Source organism: Mycetomoellerius zeteki, unplaced genomic scaffold (assembly GCF_001594055.1).
Source record: "Mycetomoellerius zeteki isolate Tzet28-1 unplaced genomic scaffold, Tzet1.0 scaffold41, whole genome shotgun sequence".
Lineage (NCBI taxonomy): Eukaryota > Metazoa > Arthropoda > Insecta > Hymenoptera > Formicidae > Mycetomoellerius > Mycetomoellerius zeteki.
This window is the reverse complement of record NW_017257403.1, coordinates 1355669-1369454: the sequence shown is the minus strand read 5'-3', so window position 1 is coordinate 1369454 and position 13786 is coordinate 1355669. Positions and strand designations below refer to the sequence as shown.

Here is a 13786-nt window from a genome sequence, read left to right as displayed (position 1 = left end):
CATCGTCGCGAGCATTGCGGTCCAATCAACGTCAAGCTAGCTCGACTCTGATTGGACTGCAACGCTCGCGACAATCTTGCGACGCTGCGATGCGATCGATGTAGAACCAGCTTTACGAGTCTTACGATTTTCTGCTTAGAATCGACTCGTAAGATGTCTCTACACAATTCGCAAATCGCAAAACGTAGTTCGCAGACGCAGAACGAAGATTTGCGTTTGTCTTTTCATCGCGTGCGGTTTTGGTTCCGCGCGTATCTTGCGTGCGTTGATCGTCATTCTGCGTCAGCAGAATTTGCTACTACTACAAACTACGTTTTGCGATTTGCGAATTACTCAGCGAATTATGTAAGAGGAATCTTAATAATGCGACGGCGCACGGAGAGCTCGAGAAGTAACGACGCACCACAAGCACGAGCAGTAATGTGACGACGCACCGAGTGGCACACATTCCGAACGAGGTCGTGTCAACAAACACAGCGCGCGCAAAAAAAAAAACAAACGACGCCGGTACCTAATACTCGCCGTTTTTCCACGAGCATTCAACGCGCGCTATGAAATACAAAAAAATTTAACGCGCTTTATGAAATATATCGCAAACGCGTCATTTCCCGCGTTCCGCGATAATTATTTACTTTGAATATGCCAGTATTTTTCCATAACCTGTTTCTCGACTAGGCGATTCGTCGCTCTCAATCCAGTGGATGAATTACATCGGAATTGGTGAAATATTCAAAACGCGACGCGGAAATTCGAACATAGTCAAAAGAGATTCTCGCCCGTGAACATCGATGGAAAAAAACAAACAATCTATTCTCCTGAAATTCTCCAATTCCTATCGCAGGTAAGTAAATTACACGAAATATCAGCGTCGACGTGCAGTGTCAAATTAACACTCGTTATAATTAACCTTTCGGAACTGACGCACGAAAATCTGTAACCCAGTTACTGATTCCGAGTCTGTCATTGGAACCCAATTTTCCACATAATTAATGCGGAGTCATCGCTTGGCAAACGTAGCATTAAAAAATTGAACTTTTTACAAAGAGCTTATTGAGCGGACTCAATAAATCTACGTCAGCTCCGGAGGGTTAAGCTCGGAAAATAATCAATTGCGCAGGTGGGTAATCACCAACTTTTGGTAGAGGCGTCTCGTGTATTTGTTACGTATGTGTTTGTGTGTTTTAGGTAAAGGCTCGAGCGTATTGTAATGATCCAGGAGCGGCACGCGCCTCTATCCACCAGCTCGAGTCTCCGGCGTACGAACGATAACGGGGCCGACTTCACAAAAACAAACACTGTAGGTTATCAAACAAACGCCAGGCATTGAACATCAGCCAGCTTGTAGCAGAGTAGGTATCATTCAGTTCACACAAGAACGTACGCTGTAGAGGTATGCTGAGTATTTCCTTCCTCGCATCCTAAATTAATCATTTATATACACGTACTACGTGTCTCACGGCTCTCCGTTACTCGCATCACTCGATTTGACGAATTACTCCGCGATCTCAATTTGATGACAATTTGCAGGAAAAGGTGAAAAATTCGAAGCGCGATATACGTTAATCTAAGCATCGTTAAAGAGATTTTCGCACGTGAACATCGCAAAGTAACTAATTTGCAATTCCAATTCTCTATCACTTCGATTTTTATTTCAAATATGCAAGTGCTGCAAATTTTTACTTGCTTCGCTATTATAATAATATAGTCAAATTTTTTTTATTTTAATTAAATTCGTAAATACACGTTAAAGTATTGTATGATTGTTACGGGATATTCTTTTCGGATTTATTTTATTAGCGTTTGTTAATTGTAACAGCATAAAATCCAGAATGAGAGCTGTTACAAGAGCTACAACTGTAGTTAATTTAATGAAAAGTGAAATACAATTAGTTAATTAAAAACTGTGTACTTATAAAGAAATTAATCAAATAATATACGGTTAACTTATACAACATAAAAAAAACAACAGATATTTTAAAAAGAACCATTTTAATGAATTTGAAAAAGAGAATTGATATTTCGGTTATGAAAATTTAATTAATTTTGCAGAATCAATTTTCAAAACGAACTCAAAAACAACAGAAAATAAAAGCACATACTTATCTATCTTTTTCCTTTATTTCTTATGTAGCGCTTAAAAGCTTTGAAATGTCCACTGGAAAAAGTTTAATTACATTACTTATAATTTTAGTGAAAAATGGATAAATCAAAATTTTACAGTTAAATCTATTATAATTTTAATCGAGATAATTAGATATTCAATTATAATGACCGGAATTCTAATTAATATGATTAAAACCTACTGGTTTATTCTCATTGTCAATCAGAACTATTTGTCATTGTCGGAATAAGTAAAAATCGATATCCTATTATTACAAAATCACAGATTCTTTTAAACATAGGTGCACAAGGATTTCATATATTTATTTAAAATCAAAGGAGGGAGGGGATATTAAAAAGAGACCGATTTCCCAAAAAGGTGTAAATAAACGGAATAGTGTTTTTTATAGATTTTGACCTCCTGAATACGATAATGTTAATAAAGAGTTCGGGATCGATAGGGAACACCTTGAAAATTGAGCATGAACATGATACATATAAAGAAATTTCAATATTCTTGTTTACTTTTCAAGGTGTTCCTCACATGCCACGAACTTTTTAATAATTTTATCATATTCAGGAAGTCAAAAAAATCTACAAAAAATACTATTTCTTTTACTTATATTCTTTAGGTGAAAGTCGATCCTTTTTTAATATCCTCCAAAAAGGGCAGATTTTTGCCCAAAAAGATGTAAGTAAAAGAAATAATGTTTTTTTGTAGATTTTCAAGGTGTTCCCTGTCGATTCCGAACATTATCGTATTCAGAAGGCCAAAATCTAATAAAAAAATAAACGTTATTCCTTACACTTATACCTTTTTGGACAGAAATCGGCCTCTTTTTAACATCCTCCTTTCTTTCCAAAAGGAAAGAATTTTCGTTTGAAACAAAAGAAGAGAGGCGAAATAGTACGTTTTCATTCCGCGCCGTTATATTTTTTTATCGCTGAAATGAGTAATCTCGCATCGCAAAACATCAGGGCCACCCCGACGGCCACACGCGGATCCCCTTTCAACCCTCAGACGCGCTTTGTTGCCTTCGCCTCTATGAAGAACCGCTCGTCCGCATAGCTCGAGACGCGTCGTCTTAGACCGCGTTTCATGGTCTGAGAGAGAGAGAACCGACATTGTGCTCGCCTAATTCGAAACTACATATTTAATCCTGGGCAAACTCTTCGAGGTTGCCCGGGCAACCGGCAAACACAAAGAAACCACTACTAGCCGCGAGACTCGAGAACTCGCGGTGGTGGCGGCGGCGCGGCTGTTAGCAACCCCGCGAAATCGCGTGGAGTGGAGTATGAAAAAGAGGACAGACGTGAATGACTAGTAATGTTAACACGAAATAAAGAAACCTGCGTTAGATTAACAACCTTACGAAGCAATTACCTCAACAATTTTAATGAAACTGTAGGTCTATTTTTTGTGACTGAACTATAAGTGAACACTTTTGAAACTTAAAGTGAGATATGTAGGTGTATGTTTGATATTTGACGAAAGCGAGAAAGAGAGTTCTAGTGTAGTCTACTTAATGCAAGAATAAAAACTGACCTTTCGTATACATATAGGTTACGTAAATAGGTAAATTTAGAAAATACTAGTTACTAATAAACGATTTTAAAAGATGAAACTACCTTTTATGAGAATGCTTCAGTTTCTTTCGTTATATCTCAAAAACTATTCAAGATATGAAAAAACGTTTTGCATAAAAGTTTTTAATAAAACTACCCCTATTTATCTATGTCAATAACACATTGTAAGAAATAATTTTGAAAATAATTAATATTTTGAGATATAACGAGGAAAGCTAAAAACTGATTTACGTATAAGGAATGATTTCACCCCTTAAAATTTATTGGTCGCAACTGATATTTTCTAAATTCATTTAATTTTATTTATGTAATCTATACGTATATATACAGGGTGTTTCCAAATTAAATCGCAAAACTTCGGGAGCGTGTAGAGGAGTAAAAAACTAAGAAAAAAAGTCCTATAGACATATGCTCGTTTTTGCTCCGTTTCAGAGAAATCGAAAAAAAATGTTTTTTTTACCTGCAAGATTAAATGGGGACCGTTTTCTAAATTTCTTGGAGAATGAATTTTCTGACTATTTAGAAAACATCCCATTACAACAACGTACTGAAATGTGGTTTCAATTAGATGGATGCCCTGCTCATTACAGCAGAGTCGCTAGAACCTGGTTAGATAGAAAATTCCCACAACGATGGATTGGACGTGGAGGAGCAGTACATTGGGCAACTCGTTCGCCCGACTTAACGCCATTAGATTTCTATGCATGGGGTACTCTGAAGCAAGAAGTTTATTCTTCGCCTATTCAATCAGAGCAACATTTGAGAAATCGTATCGTAGCTGCAGCGAACAGAATATCGCAAGAACAGTGCCTGGCTGCTACAAGAGCCGTGTTTGACAGATGCAATGCTTGTATTGCTGCAAGAGGTGCACATTTCGAACAAAATCTTCATTAAAAAGTTTATAAATAAAATAATTAAAATAATAAATTAAATATATTTTTTTCTTTTTTCGTGATTTCCTGCGAAACAAAGCAAAAAGGAGCATATGTCTATAGGACTTTTTTTCTTAGTTTTTTACTCCTCTACACGCTCCCGAAGTTTTGCCATTTAATTTGGAAACACCCTGTATATATATAAACATACAAAATTTCATTAAAAATCATAATTTGACGCTTCACAAGGTTCTCTCGTGATAGCGAGATTGGTGTCCTCTTATCGCTAAAACAGTATATAACAAGATTTAAAATCTACACGGAAACAACAATTTTGCAAAAATATTTCAAAATTTAACTAGATACAAGACTAAAAATAATTTTGTTGGACCATCAAAATAATTATATAGAAAACTCATTACGAATAATTTTTGCAAAATATTTTTATATTCAGCTTAGCAACCAACTTGAGCGTCGTATACAATTACTGACAGTTTAACAAAATTATTTTCAGATTTATGTATTTAGTAAAAGTTATAAATATTTTAATGAAATCGTTTTTTCCATATAGAGTACGTTAAAGAACTTTAACGTCTAAATCAGTTCAGTTTTAATAATAGAAGGTAATAAGATCACCGATATACCGACATACCACTTTGTGTTTTTAGACAATATTTCTTAAACAAAAGGTAAAAATACAACTTCAAAAACATAAATATAAACTAAAAAGTGTCTTCTATCAGATAGTATAAGCAGTTTTTATAATACTGTTTGCAATTTTGCAATAATTAAGTTTTTCGTAAGTTATGCAAAAATGAGCGTCTGATAAAATGGGCTCCAAAACTGACGTAGTAGGCAATAATGTCAACATTCCTATTCTATAAATAAAGATATATTCTGTAAAGAGAAAACTAATTTATGAAACTATAAACATTTAAAATGACATAATATTATTAATAATACAGTCACTTTAATTAAGTTAATTAAGTTAATAAGGTGTAAAGGTTAGAGAGAGAGAGAGAGAGAGAGAGAGAGAGAGAGTTTCTAAAAAATAAGAGGATGTCGCTTTAGGAGACCTATGTGTCAGTATCGGACCTTCCTTTAAATATAAATGATACTATTTTTATTTTAACATTATCATATATAATAGCTTGAAAAAAATTAATAAACACTAAGCTTCCGTGTTTTTGGAATTTGCGTGTATCTCTCAGAGCACCTGAGCGATAATGCACTCTTAATGAGCATGATGCGCGGCTTTGCGACTATATCTCAAAAGTGCGAGAGAGGAAACGCTGATGGCACATGGCAAAAGGTAAGGAGCTAAAAGGGTTGCGAGCTATGCTCCTCCGACGCGTAACCCTTTTCCCACATTACCCCTCTACGTTCTTAGACGAGATGCACGAACCAGATGTTTGCTCTTCCGTATGTGAACATGGCCACCCACTCAGAAACACATACACACACACACACACACACACACACACATACGTACAGTCGCGCGCACATAACGATAAAGCCTTCCATACATGCATTTGCGGCGGAAACTGTGAGGTTTAATCTCGACTCGATGAGGGCTGTAATTTTACGGAGATGACCGAAGGTGCAACCCCCTCAAGGTGGATTACACAAAGACTGACACCAGAAGACGCTCCTACCCGAGAAGAATGACATGTCTACTCTGCCATGTTATTCAAAATATGTATGCTCGTAAAATATCAGTTAACGACGGATTAATTAACGTAAATCACGAAAAACGGAAGAGACGTGCTCGAATCTTTACGTCGAAGGTTGTCGTCAATAATTATTCAGTATTTATTTGCAAGGAACACTTTCCATCGACAGACAGTTATAAGATCCTTATAAAAATAAAATAGCGCGTCATAAAATTATATTGTTCGATCATTCATAGCGCATTTCTTAACTTAAGGAACGCAATAATTGTGAGAGTATTTATTCTTTTTTAAATCTTTTTCTCGTCATATCACGAATCATAAAAATTTGTTGACCTGAATATATTTTTTATTTTCTCAGAATTTTAGACATTAAACGGCAAAGTCTCACAATTTTAAAATAATAATTAATATTAATTTAATATTTTTGAATATTAATTTAATATTTATCATATTTAATGTTAGTAGTAACTTGATATTAATTTAATATTTAATATTAATTTAGTATTGAAATTTTGAATTTAATATTTCTTTTTTGAAATATCAATATAAATTAATGTTATTTAAAATATCCGCAAAATAAAATAGAATTTAATCATGTAGACTAAAAAATTCTCAATTTCATTGTGATTAACTATTTATCTTTAATTGCCATTCCAAACACAATGGAGGATTTGTTCAGGTGGAACGAAATATGAAGCGAGTGTACAAAATTAACATCAGCAAATAGGACATTCTGTATAGAATTGCCGATTTTAGTAGAAACCACTAGAGAGCAAAGTCTCATTCTTCATTTAATCTTAAATAAATTATATACTTCAACAGAATTTTAACTTAAAAGAGGTTTTGAGATTTACATTTTCTACTCTATGTTCGCCGTATTCCGTTGCGCAAGCAATGTAAATATTTTGTTATCGTGATAAATTATATTATGTATAACTTTTAAGTAGATGGAAAATTGAAATGTGCATCGAAGAGTTAAGGGCCGAAGTAACCGCGATTCGCAAAAGACGTCGTCCGCAAGCAACGGTAATTGCTTCCCAACGGAAATTCGTTGTCGCGATGCAAACAGCAGACGCCAACGCCGTGCGAAGTCCGATAATTGTTTCCATAGTATGGTATTGTCCCGAGTCTACCATATTTTCATAAAACCACCGCGCCCTTCCGTGAACTGCTATATATTTATTACTATTATTAGAGTACCTTACAATTAGCGGAGACGGTGGCAACTTTCCTGAGCCCGGCTCGGAATGCTCCCGGCGCGAACGATCATAGATATAACACCGCAATATAATGTAACAAAGATTAGATTCAATGCGAAAGCAACATGAATATTCTCTCTTATCTCTTTTTCGACAACATTAATGTATAAACTGTTACTTGTTTGTTATAGATTTATGGTATAATTTGCAAATTTTTATAGGCCATTTGAAACTGATTTTTATCAGTAAACTTGCGGGAAAAAAAAATGCCCAGAAAATATTTTATATTTTTTAAATTTCTTATATATTAAAAAAAATTTAATTTTTAAAAGATTTAGATAAATTTTAGAAATGTATAAATGATATAGAACAATGTTTTTTGTTACTTACTCTATTTTTTTTCTCTCTCTCTTCTCTCTTTTCTTTATTCTTCTAATATTCATATTCGGGAAAAGGAGTTGGTGGTTTAAATCTCAAAAACTTTTATTTATTTTTCAGTTTTAATTATAAAAAGTACAACTTTAATTCTGAATCTGAGTAAATCTTTTGTTATCACAAAAAGTATTTTTTTCTCGCCGTTACGAATATAAATATAATTTCTGGAACTTTTAGCAGAGTTTTAACAGAGTGTCCGATACATAAGGAAAATTTTCGCAAGATGTTTGAACCGAAAGACAGAATAAGATGCTAAGATATTATTAAGTATTTCATTCACAATTATATATTTTTTTTTTATTAACTGTATAAAAGAATGAAAGTTATGATTTATCTAATATTTTTCGCATTCAAAATCAGGAACGAAAAGGAGACATTCTGAGCTTTAAAATATTTGAAAAAGCGCGCACATACTTTGTATATGCTTGATATAAAAACACATAGCTTTCTTGTCAGTTTGATCTTTGAAATCTATGATATACACACACACACACACACACACACACACACACACACACACACACACACACACACATATATATATATATAGAGAGAAAGAGAGAGAGAAAGGGGGGAGGGAGTGTTTGTGTGTGTGTGTGTATGAATGTGGAATACGCGATGTCTATATATACATATATATACATATACAATATATATATGTGTGTGTGTATATATTATATATATATATATATATATAATAGCCTGGTCACGGTTGCGTGATTTTCACGCAACGGCGCGGCACCCCGTGAGTGGAGGAATATTCTCATCCATCAGGGCAGGATACTACGTACGCGGTATTAGCAGCACTTAACGTACACGGAGCTCTGATTCAGATGACGGAACAGCCCAATAATGAAACCTTCCATCACAGACGACACTAATGCGGTGAGAAATAATTGGATTTTCCGTAAGTCTGTTGCAGATGACCTAAACGACGCCCTAAACGATGCGCTGCGGAAACGACTACACCGTTTTTGATTGGGGAGGATCGATGATCACATCTGGAATTCTAGGATCAATACAACGAAGGATATACCTCGATAGTGCGGACCATCGGAAAAGATTCACTCGTATCAGTCCCGACAGCTCTACGAGATCTTCTAAGAGGCACGGTTGGTGAGTAAATACGACCATTAGACGTGGATAGGCTACATCGTTCGCGGACCAGGGATTAGTGAAGACATTAGGAATAGATTGCCGATTTGAACGGATCCCCATGGCTCTCCCTTAGGATTAGAAAGGATTACGCGCGGGTTAGGCCTACGATCCGATCGAGATTCCGATGTTCGTGGAGAGATTGGGAGCGTATCAGGATAATGACCTCGACGTAGAACATTCCGACACGGCGCCACTTTCCTCTTCCTCCTCCTCTTCTTTTTGCCTTTCTCGCTTGCTCCGTTTCCTCAGCATCCGTTCGTGCGGATAAGGAAATTATGGGATCGTCCGATTTCTTCTATGCTATTTGTTTAATCGCTCGACTTCCCATCTACCGATTGCCACGTATGTGCGCATTCTTATCGAGGAGATTCATTCATCGAGCTTATTCTTTTCTTTTTACATGTTTACATGTTTTCAAGCAATAAATCAATCGATCGGAGTAAACAATTCGATATAAATGTTTTATTAATTATTAATGTATAAAAATACATATAGGGTGTACTGTTCCATCACCTTAAACATACATTAGATATAATCTTTGCAAAAAGTGATTGAAATTATAAATTTATACTTTACTATAAAAATGAATGACATATACACAAACAGTTCAATAAGACAACATTTATATTTATAATGATACAATTTTATATTTGAAATGAAAATTTTCCAATGTTATCTTAATTACTTTTTAAAAACATGTCTACTTCTTATTGAAATAATATACATTCTAAATCGCTGCCAAACTTGTATTACTTTCGCAAATACAACATAGAAAAATCTGTAACGTTTTCATAATTCTTCTATTTTGTTAAAAAATATATGTAATACATCCTTAATCGAGATATTTTCCCAAGTTTTTCTTGCGATTAAAATTAACATAAATTGCTACTTACGTAGCTTAGTTTAATCATCACAATGGACGCGCGAGAATCGAGAGGGTACAGGTCGCATTTATTTCAACCACTGCCTGTCTGTGAATAACAGTAATCATCGGCGGAATCTGCAGGGGAATAACGCCGCCCTACGGTTTCGTGTATCGCTAATCCGAAACGCATACAGACGAGCGTAGATAAAATGTAAGAAGGGACGAGGGTGATGAACTTAGTACGATCGGATGAACAGCCCTTTTCATGATAGCAACGAATCTTTATTCACGTTTCTCTTATAATGCAAAGAACCTTCAGGCGATGCGAATTGATTAAAGTATCATGGAAGTGTCTCTATCATTATTTAATTAATCACTATGAAGTTTTTTCACTAAAAGATATATAATCATTTGTTTTAAAAATATTATAATTTACGTTAAATTTTAGAAATCTCATTGAAACGTAAAATTTTTTTACATGTAAAATCTCATTAAAACAAAGAACTCCGTACTAATTATACAGAAAATTAAGTCCCGGTGGAATAAATAAATTTTCACGTATGATGTAGCTTATAATATGATGAAAAAAATGTCAGACATAAGGTTCAATAATGAATAATTTTTTAGTTATAATGCATCAAAGGTGCTCTGCTTCACAAGTTTTATTGCACCTTTGATACACTATAGCTCAAGAACTATTAATTATTTTAATCATGTATATATAACATTTTAAGCTACTATACGTCACATGTAAAAGCTGACTTATTTTACCAGGACTTAATTTTCTGTAATTAGTACGAGATCCTTCATTAAAATATATTTTCGGATAGAATTATGTATATTTATATAATTCTCCATGTCAAAAATATTTTAATAAAATTTATATAGAAGCATGTGCAATTATGTTAAAATATAATCACGAGAGATAAAATTAAAAGTATGAATATTCATTAAGCAAAATGTAAGAATATTCATTCGAATAAAGAAAACATTACACACACATTCTTACATTTATACATTCTTACATATTTTACTTAATTTATACTTTTAATTCTATCTCGAGATTATATTTGAACATGATTGTACATGTTTCTGTTTAAATTTTACTCTTTAGAAATTGGATTACACGATTTTAAAATGAAAGGTTCGAATTTACGTAACTCTGAACCGATTGTTAAAAGTTATCCTTTTACCTCGGATGCGCACGCGAATAAAATGCAGGAGCGTTTCCCTATCCGTTCCACCACATATATCGAGATTTCGTTCGATTCAACTTCTTTCTTTTAATATCCCACGCCATACTTTAGTTCGCGAACGGCTGCGTTTTTCGCTTACCCCTTTCTCACTTATTACGGTTACTAACCCGACTATGTATAACGCTGTGCATTACGGTTAACACCGGTCCGCGCGGCACTTTACGAACAAATTACGACCACCCGGTAGTTTCTACTTTGCTCTAATCCTCTCCAACTTCCAATGCAGATTTTCCAACGACGTCTCTCAGAAGGCAAAAAGATTCTCTTAATCCTTGCTAACGGGAAATTCGCCGTCGGCTCGTTTCCGTTATATAAAAATATTCAGAAAAAAAATTTAACCGTGTTTCAATTATAACAATTATAATAATTACATTACTATTTTATATCTTTTGATAAGAAAAAGAAAGAGGATTATATAACTGCTAGATAATCTTAATCGAAGTTTTTTTAACGATACCGAAATTTATTATCATTTTGAGAGTATTTTAACTTGAGGATCAAGTCCTCCTACATCCTCCTACATTCCTCCTACATCCAAATACGATTTATTTTATTGTACGATTGTATTGCGTGTGTAATATTTTGATATATATATATATATATATATATGAGAGAAAAAAGATTTTTTTAAACCCTGGTGGATGATCTTAATCGTTTCTTTAACGATGCTGAAACATTGTTATCATTTTGAGAGTATTTTAACTTGAGAGACAGGTTCTCCCCTACGTCCAAGTGCGATCTATTTTAGCATTATGCAATTGTATAACGTGCACGCTATATAATAAATGTGTTATGGACGCTACTTCGTTACTACGAGAGAATATAACTTGACGCAATCGCAATGGGGTGCAATACGGCATCTTGCGACGCGGTAAGTGCGCAAACTCGAGGGTTGCGATCCCAGCATGATGCTCGATGATAGATAGAAGACCCCGAGGCAACGGCACCCTAATACAATGGCAGCCCGTATAAGCGTTTTCTCGGTACCCTATGGGAATAGTAAATGGAGCGCCGTGGGCAACGAAACGGCCCCGGCTACGTTCGATCTTTGCGCGTTAGGCAGCATTTTTTTATTCTCGTCCAACAAGATCATCGTAATATTAAACTCTATTCCGTCCCTGCCCGCTTCTCCTGTATACAAATGTCCCATACTTTGTCAGCATCTTACGTACAATTCGCCAGTTCGACATCCAATAATCATTCGTCCATATAATCACAATCCATTTTGCATATCGACAGTCTCCATCGATAGTCTAAGTTCGTCGCGCTTACCTATGGAACATCAGTAAATTTATTCAACTCTAACTTATCCTCTAAAATTAAATCTGATAAAATTAAATCTGTTAAATTTGCGACTTCTATGTAAGCCTTGCAGCAAATTTATCGAATCATGATTAATAAATAGCGTTATAATTCGCGTTATAATATAGAAAGGACGGTTTTACAGAAGTATATTAAAGCTAAATATGAATCTAAATATAATTTGTTTGGATTATCAAAATAATTATATGTAGGACACTTAAACTGGTTTCTAAAATGTGAAATCATTTTACAGCGTCATTAATATTTAAGCGTTCTATATATATAGTTATTTTAATAGTCTGACAAAATTATTTTTAGATCTGTATCTAGCTGAATTTTTAGATATTTCCGCAAAGCCGTTCGTTCCATTGTACATTATATTTTTATAAAGTACTTAACTGGTGCAGTTTACATTATTTAGTCAGGTTGGGAATATTTTTGTTTCAAGAAAAAAGAAAGCAAAGACGTGGAAATAATTGCTGGCATGTCTAGGAAGTTTCATACGATAGTTTGACAGTTCATCAGAGTAGACTCTAGTTTCTATAGAGTTCCAGTATCTTGCTTCTAGCAAAATCTAACTTCCGACAACAGAATCTTCTAGCATCTCTATGTAAATTACATTATCATCTACATATACGATGTATTCCTACATCGAATAACATTTAAAACCGTCTTATTTTGCGAGAATTTGTGTATAATATGGAAGATGCTCGATTAAAACAGAAATTTTTCTCTCGCAAAAACAGGAAAGCGCAGTATGGAAAAGAATATCCATTTCACAATCACGACTAATTTCTCAATGAAGACTAAATCCTATCTGGATTAAAGGTATATACGTTTCCGCGGTATCCTGCATAATGTGCTTGCGGGTCTTCCTGAGTGTCAAGCTGCGTCCGCGGCCGCGGGCGCGTGGTTATGTCGGGCGTGTTAAAACGTAACGGAGAACGGTATCAAACGTTAAAATGTCTGGGACAGACGGTAATAACGTGCGCCTCGGCGCCGCGGACCGCCAACACGCGGGTGCGCAACGTAAACGAACAGCACAGTAGACTAAAGCGGGATAGTGGCAGCGCGCGCTTAATGAAAGCCTGTGCCGTTATAGCCGGAAACTATACGCGGGATTACCGCGAGCCACGTATCTGCACGGAAAACAGAGCCTTGCGAGATTATCGGACGTATTAATATTGTGGAAGCAATTTCTACGTCGCTGCACCTCGGACAAAGACGCCGCCGTTAGCGGCGTTGTCGTTTGCACAGAGGGTAAGGGGATCAACCAACACGACCGGAAGACGGGGATACTGTCGTCGCGTTGATGGATAAATGGACGTAATGTGGCGCG

General features: G+C 35.2%; 1 pseudogene; it reads left to right on the top strand.

The window, feature by feature from the left end:
- The first annotated feature begins 611 nt into the window (after window positions 1–611).
- The window catches only part of LOC108726324 (uncharacterized), a 60573-nt pseudogene continuing 47398 nt past the window's right edge, over window positions 612–13786 (top strand).